This window comes from Anarhichas minor, unplaced genomic scaffold, assembly GCF_050575085.1.
Source record: "Anarhichas minor isolate MPS153535 unplaced genomic scaffold, ASM5057508v1 ptg000024l, whole genome shotgun sequence".
NCBI classification, from domain to species: Eukaryota; Metazoa; Chordata; class Actinopteri; order Perciformes; family Anarhichadidae; genus Anarhichas; species Anarhichas minor.
In genome coordinates this window covers 5,496,676-5,512,590 of record NW_027466470.1, presented here as the reverse complement: position 1 = coordinate 5,512,590, position 15,915 = coordinate 5,496,676, and positions in this window count along the sequence as shown.

Genomic DNA, 15,915 nt, shown 5'->3' with positions numbered 1-15,915 from the left:
AGCATAGACTAAAACACTGGGAAACAGCTAGCCTGTCTTCAGGAAGTCACTGTGCTCAACTTAATGTTTCTGCGCTTCAGATTTAGTACAGTTTAATTAAACGAGATATAGCAAATTAGCAAACTTTAGAGATTAATGCTAAGCTCCTGTTTTCTAGCGTCATACACACTCAAATATAACTTGAATTAACCTTCTCATTTAACTCACGAAAACACAAAATCAGGTGCATTTAAATGGGAAATTATATCTTTGGTGAAAATTGGTGGAACATGGACTAGTTATGGATTAAAAAATGACTTGAGGCATCACGTCACACGGCAGAAGAAGACTTCTGTTGTTTGATCGCCACAAAGCCGGATCTGTGGTGCATTCCTCATCTACATACCTTGTCTTCCTAAATGCTGCAGTGTAAATGCCCAGTTCTTCTTACACTAATTGAAATGCTTTCCTTTGATCAAAACCAACGACAAGTGATAAGTAAACAGAAGCGAAAGAGTCTTTTGATTGCTTCACTTAATGTTGTTGGATGTAATTATTACAAACATTGAGAAGAGTTTGGTAATCACACGTTAACTTTGTCAAGACCACGTCACTGTGGAGGAAGAAGAATTTAAAAAGGCATCATCTGTTCCCATCAGCACATTTGTTATTTAACTAACATGCAAAACGTCATTTAATACAAAGGTTATTTCAAAACAGTTCAATTTATCTCCAGTCAATTTAATTATAGACAAAGAGATCAATTCATAACGAAGAAACAGAGACACCATGCAGAACGGTTTTCTGTGTGGTAAAGAGTTGTGGTACCAACAGCCTGATAATATTAATGAATGTCTGGTTATGGATAATAAAAATAATCCACAGTAACAGCTTCAGTGTTGTGGTAATAATAGTTATTTTCCCCCGTGAGCTTTCAGAGCTTTCCGGTAGCAAAACAACTAAATGAATTGCCCGGGTCCAGCTCCCCTAACAGCTGCTGTACGTCATGTCTGCACCCCGACAGTTATTTTCCTTCTTCCAGGCAAAACAGATACTTTGCATTGTTTTCTTTTTAGCCTTATGTTGAAAGCTTTTTATTCTTCAAAACAACCAGATAGTCTATTTTTTTTTGTATAATTAAAGATTCTCTCCCTTTGTTTGGAAACGATCCAGTCAAAGTGAACAAAAGGCTTTTATTTTGGCATCAACAGGGATAACTACCTCCAAAAACAAAGCAATACAAAGAGGAGAGAAATACTAATGCTTCATAAATATCTCCAACAACAGCATCTTCTCACACACGCACTTGACTGGCTGCTTTCTTTACTTAATGACCAGCTGCGTTCATTTCCTTTATTCTTGGTTTCTTTAGAAAAACGTCTATAGACTTGAGGAACATTTAACTGCTGAGTTAATTACTTGAGCTCATTTGTCCCATAGAAGCTCAGCGGACGGCTCTCCTGGTCTCCGAATCGTCCCTCGTCAGCAATTTGAACCAAAGCGCAATTTGATCATTCTCAGCTGCAGATGTTACAGACGGCAATGCATGACAATCATCGTTTTGTCCACCAACGGACTAGAGCACAAGTCTGGTTTCAAGCACCCAATGCAATATAAATTAGACCCGTTACTTAATATCTTTGCTTTTGCTTTTTTAAACATTTAACCTTGGACCTTTTCAGGAACGTCGATGATTGGTTTGTGTATCTCTGTGTTATGCCTTCTCTCTTATTCCTTATTCTGTCTTGTCAAAAAGATCTTAATCTCACGAGATAACCTGATTACATAAAGGTTACTATTAAAGATGAAACGATAAGTCATTTCTTTGATTAATAAATCACGGAATGATGGAAAATTTCAATGTTGTTAATCAATTAACCTTGTAAGTCATATTTCCAGCAAAAACACCAAACATTCTTGAGTTTCAGCCTCTCCATTGTGAGGTTTTCCTTTTTTTCTTTGTCTTAAACCTGCTTTAGCCGTTTCTGGCCACTTGGGGGCAGCAGAAACAAGCTGCAAACAAACTTGTTAGCAAGTCATTTCTTATTTACACATCCAGCAGAAACAAATGACGTGTCTGGTAATCATAATTCAGAGTCATTGATGTGAACTGTGAACTAGTGCATGAAGTCCAAATATTGGACTACTTGCATGAAGTCTCGTCAGTGTATGTTTTTTGTTGTTTTAAGCAGAATCAATGATGTGCCGGGTTATTGAAGAACAAGGCAGTGGACTGTGCAGCTTTATGAACAGGAAGTCTGTGTTTCCTCCTCTCTTGTGTTATTGGAAACACAACATGGCCGAAGGTCTCATCATTTCCAATCTACTCAATGAAACAACAAAGCTTTCCAATCTGGTGTAACACTCTGCAATAATGTTTCTGCACTGAAGTCTAGTCTCTAGTTTTAGAACCTTTTTTTTTTTATAACATGACTTTTCCCTTTTAGTGTGACTGACTTTTTAAAGCTGTGTTTATTTTAAAAATAATTTAGCAAAATCATTAATTTAATTAAAATATCCCCTCCAACACATCGCTGCAATCACTCAAGAATATAAAGCGCTCCGGGCAGAATGCAGTTAATGACGATGAATGATTTTTTTCGTCTCTATAAAATTGCTATCCTCCTTATGAAAACACATTCTGCTGCTCCCACACTTCTATTGTTATCTTCCTGAGGATGCAAAGACTTTTCATCTCCGTCTCCGTATTCAAGCATGTAATTAGTGAATCATGGTGTAATACAATTTGCCAAATTGAGAACGAGCAGCCGTTTGCCGTTTGATGGCAAAGTAGAACTATTTGAAAGAAGCACTTTTCAGATTTGTCCATTTATTGGCCGGCTCTAAGACCAGCTCAGTGATCCTGGAGGCTGTCAGCGAATGACACTAACCATCCTCTTTTATGTCAAAGCCCAGTTGAACCGTACCCCAGAGGTCTCATTAGAGGAGGAGCAGAGTTTTGACTGAGTAAAGGGAAGAGCTCCTTCAAGGGCCAGTGAGAATGAAATGTATCAGAAATGCACACAGCACCGACGGGGCAGAGACGAAGATGAGGAAGAGTAAAAGCTCTATCCAGCATTACTGTCCAGTTAATGTCGAGCTGAACGGATCAGTTCATTAGTTACCATGTCCTCCATTTTGATTACTGATTAATCATCAATCAAGTAAAAATGCCAAAAATCAATTGGCTCTAGCTTCTAAATTGGGAATATTTGGTGCGTTTATTAATCTTTAATGATGTAAACACAATATTTTGGGTGTTTTGGACTTTTGTGCAGAGAAAACAAGCAATTTGCGTCGGGGTAATTGTGAAGGGCATCTTTCACCATTTCTGAGAATCGGCTAAATGATCAGAATATTAGGATAATAATTAATCAACAATGAAAATAATAATAAGAGTTAGTTAGTTGCAACCTTAAGTAAACACAATAAGAAATAGGGCAGCAACTAATGATAATTATTATTATCAATAAATATGTCAATTATTTTCGAGCAATTCATAATTTTTTCTATTAAATTGAGAGAAAATAAATATATTGATATCATACATTAATATTCCTTACCACGATGCATAAATACAAATTATAATAATAACAATAGTTATTAGTAGTATTACTATAATCTATAGTTTATCATTATTATCTGTCAATCACAAAATCAAGTAATTGAATTATCATTTCAGCTCCACATAAATAGATTTACTGTAGTTCATATCGACAGTAATGTGACTGAATTACATTTGATTAATTCACTCAATGAATTTAAGATCATTGTCAGTTTCAGCCTTGAACTTTTGGATAAAAAAACATTTATAAAGCTTGAATGAATAAAAGTGATTTGTTGAATACTAAAGAAATATAGAGTTTGTTCAACCTTGAGTACAGATTTCCCCATGGAGTCATCCGATACGCAACACGTCAAACTCAGATCCACATGAAAACCTTTTTTCTGGGCCTGAGACAGGCAAAGAAAGTCTTATTCTGTGCTGTGATTTAAGAGGACCAAACTAATGTGAATCAGGAACAGACGGCAGGCGGTTAGAGGCAAAACATTTGCAATCAGGGATGTCACTCTGGTGGACGGGCAGCTTCTTTAGCAGAGGGAGACATCTTGTGGCCTGCCTCTAAATGAGCTAACCTCCTTGAAATACAACACAGCCACTCTGTATGCTGGATGAGTAATGCAAGGAAAGCAAGAATGGATTTTTAAGCTAAGAGGGGCTTAGAAATACCTCGTATAAAATACATCAAAAAGCAAGAAATACTGCATGTACTTCGTAAGAAAAAATAATTAAACAAACCCTAAAGCTGTTTTAGAGGACATTCGCTGTAAATCTTATGGGTCATAAAACTAGATTTTCATAAGAAGAAAATGCCGGGCGAAGCGCGGTAATTGTAAACATCTCTGACACAGCACATGTACATTATTACCCCCCCGGCAGACCAGGTGGAGAGCAGATGTAGTCTGTATCAATAAAAAACAGATGCTGCTGGCTACACCTGCCATCTTGTTCCCTTGTTCCATTCCAGGCAGAAAACGCTGAGCGCCGTCACTCAAGCTTTCAGTCTGCAGCCTCGCAGTCACACTTTGATAAACTCACTCCTCATATTTCCTCACCAGTACTTTCATTTGCAAATTTAATCTCTCTCTTTTTTTTGGCATGTTCTCATCTTGTTTGCTGAGCTGGAGGCTTTTGGTATCCATTCCTGAATCTATTTCGCCCGCTTGCCCAGAAATTAAGCATTGTAAGCACATGCCAGCTGCCTAAAAGCACCATAGAGCAACAGCATTCCATCTCCTCCGTCAGGTGAACATATTACAAATTCACATCATATTCCTAAACATCCGCAGAGCTTCTCTCTCTCTCTCTCTCTCTCTCTCTCTCTCTCTCTCTCTCTCTCTCTCTCTCTCTCTCTCTCTCTCTCTCTCTCTCTCTCTCTCTCTCTCTCTCTCTCTCTCTCTCTCTCTCTCTCTCTCTCTCTCTCTCTCTCTCTCTCTCTCTCTCTCTCTCTCTCTCTCTCTCTCTCTCTCTCTCTCTCTCTCTCTCAAACATCATTACATAATCCAAATGTAAAGGGCTCTGTTAACACATGACATCATCACTCATACTTCCCAAAAAAAATGATTTGCAGTTTCCAACAATTTGTCATGTCCAGCTTCCCCTGTACAGTGACTCGCGATGTCTCAGTTTACGTGAAAGAAGATAGCGATACATCACTTTAGAAGGTGTAAGGCATCGCTTATCGTCTTAGGGAGCAGTGTATAGATCCCAGAGGCCATTAGTGGAAACAGAAGCTAAATATGGGCATGGCAGGTCATCTAAGATCAAAATGATATGCGATAGGAAACCATGAGTTCATTCTTTGCCCCAGCGTTGATTAGTAAATAGAAGATATTTCATATGGTAAACTATATGAAAATCTGGATATTAACAGGCCAAACATGGTGCTTTTGTTTGGATATCACTCGATGCCAGAAGGCTGATAATCTAGAACACAACATAATGGCACTATTGGTTTTGGACAGAGCCACACTTGTGTCCAATGTCTCCACCTAACAAGCTAATACACTTAAGAGGTTCCGTCAACTGGCACCTCCGACGTCTGCCTCTGGTAATATCTGCTCCCTGATGTGCAAGTCAGCAAAAAAAGCATCGACGTGCAGCGTCCCCCCCGCTATGAATTCCTCACTATTCCTCTTCAGCGCCATTGATTGGCCTGCCAATACTGCACTTACAGTACAGTAACAGTGGCTCCCCGCACTGGCCTTCACCGACACTGAGAAATGGAACAAACACTTTAGGTATTTGCTATCTGGCCTGTCATCCACACTCGCTGCCTTTAGATTTGTTTATTCCAGTGTTTGTACTGCGGAGCTTTATTTTATCTCTCCCCTCCCCTTTTTTCATGCTCCAAGCAGCGCTGTAATTTTGTGCTCCTCCGCACAGCTCTCCCCTTCATCTCTCCTAATATGCTTCCAGTTATGGGCTCGACTCCAAAGCCGGGCTGAATCACAACGATGGTGCCGGTCTCCTCAGCCGAGTCCCAGTCCCACCTCAATCTAAGCTCAGCACAGCCTCCTTCTTCCTCTCTCTCCTTTGTCTTTAGTTTCCACTTTGTCTTTGCTCTCTCCTTCAACTCTGTTCCCCCCCCCCCCCCTTTATCTATCTCTCTTGTATAAGCTGCTACTCTTCTGTCTCTTTTCCTATCTCCCATACTGCCTATTTCGGAACAGGTCTAACACTCAATCCCGACTTCTGCTTTCTTTACTTCCTTTCTTTGACCTCTAAAGCCTCCAGACTATACTGCAGTGGATGAAGTGAAGCATCACATCCTGCCTTTGGTTTGGCAGACACCGAATAACTCCCCAGCCACAACAGACAGACCACGTTGCAATAATGAAACGGTTAGTGTCAACACGACCCGATACCTTCACAGGAAGTGTAATCACACCACACAGGATCAAGGGTAACAGAGTAAATGTATTAGAATCAACTCTTCGCATTAGCGCAAGTCAGCTGATCCTCTGAGCTGTGGTCGATTGAAATGATATCACAACCAATTTCCGCATGCATCCCGCTCACACACACACACACACACTGACAGTTGATGTATTTGGTCAGAGCCAATCTCGCAGGTTTAATCCACAGCGGTGAGTTGGGCGTGCTTACGCTTTTGACTATTAATGAGGCAATCAATCACACACCGGTTCACGGAGGTGTGTACGGCAACAAGATGGAGGCATGAGATTCATTTTGGTAAGGAAACAAAGCCTGAAAGTTGTTTGTTGTTTGTTTATCAGTTTTGTTAAAATCTGATAATGTTTTCTTTAACATAACGTTGAGTGATACACACACAGAAAAATGATAACTTTCGTTCACATGAAGTCTTGCAGAGGATACAGGCACATTCAAGGCTATGGTCCCGTATATATTTATAGCACTGGGTAGAAAATTCCAGCATCTAGCATCTACCATCTACCCGCCTTTTAAATATCTGAGACTTGTTCTCCTCCATCGAATTACAGCATCCTCCACCCCAAAAAGAAATATTTCATTACTTTGTGCAGAGGGAATAATTGCACTTGGGGGGGTATTTCTTCTCCAAGATTTCTCAATGCTACTGCACCCACATCCTAGTCATTAGCAGAAACATCTGGTCCTTCCTGTCACTGTAGGCATGCTGTAGCTTCTTCAGCCTCCGTTTCTTTGTCTTGACTACGCCACAAAAGGCCTATTCAGGCATAGCACACAAACACGTACTCATACACAGACTTATACTAAATACTGCGAAGATTGAAGTATCATACAACGCAATATGTCAAAAGACAGCAAACATAATAGTACTTTAAGTGTTTCCAATAGGAAAAAGGCTATTTTAATGTTTTTTAACTCATACATATCACAATTGCATAACACTCAAAAGTAAAATACATCAGCAGAGGCATTTGAGTGATCTTATGCATATTTTCCACCGATTCTTCCACATGCAGAGAGCTAATTATCAGATGTTGTCTAGACCAATGCGTGAGTCATCTCGCGCTGATGTTCCTGAAGTATATAATGGGTAATCTCAATTCCATCACATCTCATCTCCTGTGAGAGGACCTGCCTCTGAGCCTCCCACAGTAAGATCAGTAGGCTGAGGAGGGGGAATTCAGGCAGCGCCATGAATATTTAATTAGTCCCCTCTATACTTAGGCCCTCAGAGCGTCTCCAGTTTCTGACATTTAGCTGAAATTTGCCCTTTGTGCATGTGGATGTGAAAGAGCCAAGGTCACCTGACTGACCACATCGGTATCAAAAATCTGCCGTTATGTGCCATTTTGATTTTTGGAACACAAAAATCTGAAGCTCTGCTTAAAGTTGATGTCAGGTTTGAGGTGTGGTTTAACATAAACTACTGTCTCTCCCACAAAATAACAGTATTGCCACTGTAGACCTACTAAGTAATTAGTATAAAGCATTTGCCTCACTTCCACTGATGCTGGTTCTCAAAGAAATTGTGCAGCATGACAAGCTCATATTGGTGCTCGGCTTTCATCGCTCAAATCAATGGCCTATTTCATCGAAATACAATCCTTCCCCTGTCTCTGCAGCAGGACGATTAAGTTACGTTCAAATCCTGCTGACATGATTTTATCTCTTTGGTTGAGGCCTGAAAAATGAGGAGGAAAAAAAAAATGGGATTTAACAAAAATGAAGGCACAAAAGTTATTAAAATATCACCTTTTTGTTACAGAGGTGACACTGTTCTATTATGTGTGATGAGACTAGAAACTAGAACATTTGGTGCCATTACTACTATGAGGATCCTTCTTCTGAGGTATTTACAAAAAAACAAAACATTAATGTATTAAGAAACTCTCGTGGTCTTGAAAACGCCATATGTTCACTTCATAATGCACGATGCGTGACGTCACCAGAGATTTGTTGAACCATATGGCACCTCAGTGGTTTACATCTTTCTGAGGACAATTCTTGAGGAAGTAACTCTCATTTCTCCTTCAAGAAAAATTACTATTAATAGTAGTCACAAAATGAAGGATTGGATACAGTATAAATATTGCCATCACCATGAAAGCCCAAGAAATACATTTCTGCTTTTGGTGGCAGCTCCTGAACACGGAGACAAAGCGTTGCGTTATTATTATTCCTTAGATTTAGTCCTGTCAAACATCCCCCATACCTGTTGTTCCCCCTAGAGCTACTTAATCTCTCTACAAACATGCCGTTAATTATTTAAAAAAAGAAGGATTATGGGACCATTACTGAAGAAACAATTAAGAGATGACAACATCATTTGAATGAAGTGAAGTCTCTTTCCCCTAATGATATCTGATGTGTATGTGTCTCATCATGACGACGCTCATCTGATAAAAACAGCCTTCTTACAGCGGAGCTCTGCTTTAATGTCTTGTGGTGTTCATAAACATAAACTGACTCATATTTCATTTCACCGTGGGCAGAATGAAGCATTCAAATTGTCGCATTATAATGAACAGCTCACAGTTGTTGGCATTGTTGCCAAAGGCTTCTGCATATGTTCAATTCTTGCTTTCCAGCTTTTGTACCGAGTGATAACATTTTTTCAATTTCCTGATAAATATTTTTGTCTAAATATTTAACAAATCTGCATTTATCCCATTAAGAAATTCTGAAATATTGAAGGTTGTACTTCTTCACTCTCTCACAGCTCACCAACTATGGATGAGTGTATCCCATAATAATTCTGATGCAGTCTCCACCGATTTCACCCGAGGCCAGACCCACAGAGGGAGCCATACTTACAGTAGTGAAGTTCTCTGGACCGCAGTCCTTGCCTCGATACTTGCAGTCAAGCAACATCTCATCTATGTTGTGGCTCGCCCTCTGCACAAACTCCTGCATGTTGAAGGTCTTGCTGGGGAAAAACTTGCTGTCGTCCGCGGGCTGGCCCAACGCGGCCAAGAAGTCGTCAAAGTCCCCTTGCTCCACACCCAAGAGCCCGGCCATCCAGAAGACGTCGTTCCTACTGATCTGGGACTTTCGATAGCTGTTGTAGTTGCAGAGGGTGATGGCCGGGAAGAACATGACGGGGCTGTCCATCTCATCCAGGATGGTGACATGGGGGTACTGGTAGTACTCGATCACACGGTCGGCCACTTGGAAGAGGAAGATGGAAAGGGAGGAGCTGAATGCGGCGGCCCAAAGCAGCCGTCGAATAGTCACCCCACCGGGCAGGAAGATGTGGCTGAGGCCGTGGAGGGTACAGTTGGCCCCGTACACTGTAATGTCTGACGGCGGACGTGGCGCTTCCTCCTCTGGGGCTCCCATTATCACCAAGAGTTTAGAAAGTTAGGGATTGCTGGATGTGGTCTTGCTGCAGCGATGACCCGCTGAATACTGGTGCTAACAGGGAGGTTCACTTAAACCAAATGTACAAGGGAGGCTGGAGGAGACGGAGTATAGTTTCCTCTGGGCACCCGAGGGAGGGTAAGGGGTTGGCTGTCTGGATCTGGGAAGTACCGATGGACTGTTACATCAACCAATCCTAATTGAGATCTTAGAGGGCACATTGAATTCAAGAGATCCGGTTTCATTTGGGAAGTAAGACCTGATCCCACTGCGGGTCGTGAGGGGTGGAACGAACAGAGATACAGCAGAGAGGCAAAGATGCAAACTGAAGCATATTTAATTGAGCGACCGCTAACACACAAATTATTTTGGCTTGTGCAACCATTATTTATCCAGGGAAGCTTTCTGGGCACACATCAACGTTGTTGTGAGTGTCCACTTCCAACTTGAAGGGCTATTCTTTAAATGTAATGCTCTTTAATGGGTCAAAAAACATTGTTCCCCAATCACAACCCATTGGAGACCGCACGTGTGGCCTGCAAGCTAAAAACTAGGCTGTTCTTTTAAGGTCCTGAAAATCTGACATTTTGTTAGACACAAAATGTCAGCAATTCCCACTTAGCATCACATTTAGTTACAGCTGCATACAAAAAGCTTGAGCTGGCATGAACAACCGCAATAATCTATTAGCCAGTGAGAAGCCACACAGGGGGAATAGTTTACTGCTTTTCTAAATTAAACATTATTGGACCTTGTTGAGTATTACTCATTCATGCTTCCCATTAAGCTTATTGCACTTGACAAGCTTCAAACCTGCCAATCTTCTTGGAGCCAAACATTTATAATCTTTAGGCTAACATCATCCCTCTTGAACTTCCTTTAACGATTACACACAATACAATGATATAAGTCCCTCTCGGGAGTCAAAGCAGGCATCCATCTACTGTACATATTCTCAATAACCTCTTTAAAACCATTGAAAGGGATAAAATAAAAACACCTCAACTTCTCGTCAATACAACCAGAGCTGATCCCTTAAGGTTGCAGCACACATCATCTTCTATCTTGCTGCAGCCCCCCCTATCATGTGTTTTGTAACAGCATCAATAATTAATGCCTTCTCCTGCATACATTTCATCTCATGGGCAGAGGTGTATATTCGCAGAATGCAGACCTGAGGTTATTTCAGTGCATCCTGATAAGTATCTGTCTCGACCAAAATTGATTTGCTCAGTGCTGCATTCATTTAAAATGAATTAAATAAGTTTTAAATTAGCCAAGCAAAGATCTCAGCAACATATTTAATCCCCTGTCAGGACTATTATAAATATACCTGGTTAACCTCCTGTTTATCAGCTTTCTTTACACATCCACGAATCTCTCTTCATCATCCATATCTCTACGCTCATACATACATCACCTGAGCTAACCTTCCGCACACCTTTCCCTCTCCCTTAATAAATCAATTATGTAGGTAGAGGCAAAAAAAACAACAGAGGGAGGGTGAATATTGGAGTTACATTCATCAGTTGGACACAGACTTGACTCCAAATGAATGATTATGTTGCTCTGTACCTGCTGGATTTGTAATTAAGCAACTGTTTGCTATAAAGTTTGGCAAGTCAACATAAAAGTTGATGATATGTCAGTGTTGTGTTCCCAACTTGTTTCTGCTGCCCCCAAGTGGACAAAACAATTGCAGGGTTTAAGCCCCATTAGGTCTCAATAAAGTTTATAAACACAGTGAACTTTCAGAGTTATTGATGTGCACTGCATTGCAATCCAAAAGTGGATATATTATGTATGTAAACCACCACAGCGGGCACCAAGTGGTGAGGTCCGGTAGGTGGTGTAAACCTTAACCCTGGGCCTTTTCAAGCCAATCTAGAGACAGTCGTGGTGCACTACCACGGAGGAAATACACCCTGCGAGGGACGGACAGCGTTCCCACGAAGGGATCCGAGCCGAGCGGGGCGGAATAGGTGCGCTGGATTTACAACACAAGATAAAACGAGAGCGTCAATGCAAAACGGAATATGGCACAATACTCGTTTTATGTCAATTATCTTAATTTCATAATCCTTGAAAGCCCAAATCGGAATTGAAATTGATTAATTGCACAGCCCTAAGTTCCCATCGACATATCCAGTGGCCATGAGGCAACATTAGCATTCCTATGGAGTCGCGTTTCTGTCCAATATTGACTCTCGTTTAAGCTTTGTTCTTCTGGTCTTCACCGACTCCTTAGGGAAACACAAACTGATGGCTTGTAGACTAAATACTGCTCTGTGTTCAGCAGCTGGTCACTCATTTTGTCTGCCTGCTGTTTGATGCTGGGCGGGCAACGTACAGTGAGGTTTTTGGAGCTTTTCCCCTCAAAACACGGCTGCCAGGTGACTAAGAGCGGTGAGGGTGAATGAAAACATTAGTGTTGCTGTCCATACAACCAAAAACATTGCGCTGAACGGCTCTAAAGCCCTCCAGAGAGCTGAGGGGAACGCGGGTCGGGCCCCACAAACGACCCCTTTCACATGTATTACACATAGTGTTTTCATCCATTGTTAATGTAAAAGTATTGATTGGAGCAGCTTTAACAGCTCTAACATTACCAATGGGCTTGTCATTGTGTGTCTGCACTAAATGCTGACACAGTCCTCACACCCTCACTTAATTCATGCTAGCGAGAAAAGGACAGGTCATACCTTATAATAACGACATACTTACAAATGCATACATTTGTTTACACTTGTTGCCACTTTGTTTTTTTGACAGGCTTTACACGCATTTATTTAATAAATGCGTAACAGCGCTGCACTGCCAATGCTGCACAATGTTCTGTCTTTGTGTACAATGTAACAATCAAGGGATACACGCAACATATTTTTAATTAAAAAAGTAAGTGGTTTATAAGGAAGTAATGAAAATGTAAAAAAAAAAAATGCATTATCTGACCACCAGATATGCAACAACAACGTATCACTTGCTCCTTGGCTGATGTCCTACTGTCATTTTCCACCGAATGTCATTAAAATGTGTTTACTATTTAAGAAACAAGCACACAGAGAGACACACAGGACAGAAAACATACACTAACTTCTTCTTGGCCGTCGTCTAACTTCAAGCACAAGCTCATAAAACACAAACCTTATGCCAAAGCTGCAGTATAATTCCTTCCACTGGGCATTTAGCCACTGCTATGCAAAACACAAAGGCCACCAAATGTAAAAGCTGATGTTCGAGTTGACAAAATGAAGAAAAAAAAATGGTGTTTTAAAGAAACCACAGCGACCTCTCCCTAAGCGAATATGTAAAAGAGAGAAAAGTAATTTAGACAATGTCGGGTTTAGTGAAGACACATCAAAACTACAGAAGTTCAGACACGGAGCGGCTCAAAGAATATGCGGCTTCAAACAAGCTGCTTTCAGGCAAAGTCTGCCGAGTCATTGGGTAGTTCTCTATGTTTAAGTGGAAGTAAATTCATTCAAAAGCTTTTCACTATGCTGAGCACATTACATTGAGCACTGAGTAGCCTACATATTTGCTGGTCTCTGCTGCCGATGGGTAAAAATTAGTAATCTTTCTACATCAACTACAGCAAATCGGAAAGTGGTCAAACACTCTGAGCCAAGTGCAAGCTCCTATACTCAATCAATACACTGTGGAGGCTTTCCAGATGCTTTACGTTTGGTGTACTGGGCAAGGTGCTGCTGTAAGAAATCAGCAATTCAGTACATCATGGCTTCTCTGTGTGCCCGAAAACACTTTCTTTCACTCTACAGTGAGAAGAAGCCGAAGCTGCATTCACACGTGTCAAGATTACTAATATCTTCAGAGACTAAGTGCTCTTTCTCATCAGCGGCTTTGTATTGTGACTGTGTGGAGAATGTCAGAGTTAGTCTGCTGGATGTGACGGCGGGCATGTTACGGGTGGCTACAAGAATGTCATTTTCATAATGCTGAAAGGTCATTATTAAAGGAGTCTGGAGGAATAAAGGTTTCAAACCGTCCCTCAGCTCCTCAAATTCTTCTTTGGTCGAGTGCAACCCAGTAACCACTCAGACGTCCAAATGTTGAGTGTTGATGACTATTTTCCGAGTTCTTGCTTGGCCTCCTCCACAGAATTGTCAGAGTTCAAGAGCAGAACAGTGTCCCTGCAGCTGATGGAGTCTGTCCTGCGCAAGGAACGTCAAGTTACAAAGACGTTATCCAACTGTCTCCCAACTCACAGTCTTTTCTAGTTTGCCTCGCCACATGTAGAGAGGGCCTTTCATGTAGCTCCAAAATCAAAACAGCGGGGAAGGAGCCAAGATTTAAAGTGCTGAGCTGACATTATTGTAACGACACATTTCACATCAATAGGCCCGACGCAAATAAACTCATTAAAATGAAGGGACAGAGCAGCGCTGGGATTAATTTCTAAATGTTTTAAACCCTGGACCCCAAACTCCTCAATGTTAAGCTTCAAGGTTCATCCAAGTATTCATCTCAAATCACCCAAAGGTGACAAATGCTAAATAAAGACTGTGAGCGTTGACGTTCACTCTTGACTTTGGACCTATTTTGACAAAAAAAACTCTTGACTCAAGGTCCACTTATTGACTTCTTTCCAGTGCTTTTAGTCACTTCAAACTGAGCAAACTTTATGTCTACTAAAAGGTTTAGAATACTACCAAATATGTAGTATATCAGGCTGGAAACAGTAAGCGTTTTGCTTAAAAACCTTCAATTGATTGATACTATTAACTGACCGTTTTAGTTCTGGTTGAATGCTCAACAAATTCAGTACATTGACCTTTAATTAAGACTTTTTTGTCAAAGACAGTCAGACAAATTTAGATTTCTGAAATAAAAAAGCAAGATCCATTCAAAATCAGTCTTTGCCAACTGAGCCAAAAGGACAACCATAACACATTTTAATACCAGCATAGTATCGGCTGCTATTCATCAACTTCTCCACTTTAACGTCATGAAAGCAGATTTCATAAATGCCATTAATCAGAATCTGGGACTTCACTGAATGTAGATTGCAGCTGGTTTCTCTTGTGGCAAGTAGGAAATTGGTCAACGAATAATGAGGAAGTTCAATATTTCAGTATTGACCCCCTAACACATGAGAATCCTTGATAAATTGGGTATCATAAAAGCAAAGGGCAGATGCTATAGCTGATTGTTTCACATTGTTTTGCTGGATTTGCTACCACAAAAAGCATGGTCTATGAATGTTGTATGTCAGAACCCCTCCCTTGTGTGATTTACTGTCTAATTCCATGCTGAAAGTTATTCATCAGGCACCAGCAGAGGACTTCATACAGCTGTCAAAGTAATCACACAGAGTATAAAAGGCAGAAAAGCTTCACTGGGTACTTCAAAGGACCATTCAAAAATTATTTTTTGTCCATCTAAGACAGCAATTAGCTGTAAGTACAGTTAAAGGGAATGAAAGGTGACTTCTCTCCCATCCAGCAGTTTGAAAACAACACTCGTGAGATGAAAATATTATCTAAAATGGCATTCACGCAACTTCCGTGCCCTCGCAGACTACAGAGCCCTTGACTCTTCAAACAGGGAACTTTTGAGAAATATATAAAACTGATTTCACAGATTTGTCTTGGTGTCGGGGAACATTGCTGAAGCACCTTGTCCACAGAGGAACATATTTTATATGGTTTTGGACAACTCAGTCCAGATTTGTCAATGTCAAATATGATCTGCGCCGAAAATAGAGAAAGTTGGCCGAGTCTAATCTGCGATGTCATTCGGAGACACACCTTGAAGTCTGAGGAATGACCCACTACTCCACCTTGAAGATGGTGTAAAAAAAAAAAAAAGGTTATTTGCTAGGAAGTACTTCAGCTCTCTGATCACTGAGCTGAGGAAGGAACTTAAATAAAACCTCCAACTTAAAATTGAATTAAGGGTCACTGTTACTTGTGCCTTGGACGGTCTTTGACTTGTGGCAATGAACACTTTTCTCCAGATAATAATGGCTCCAGTCTGAATTTGCTGACATGGAATTTTTAGTAAATGGTCTTCCAAAATCGATACCGTTTCCATTCAGCATCGGTAGCTCTGAACCAAAGCCTGCCGCCTGCAGGAAATTA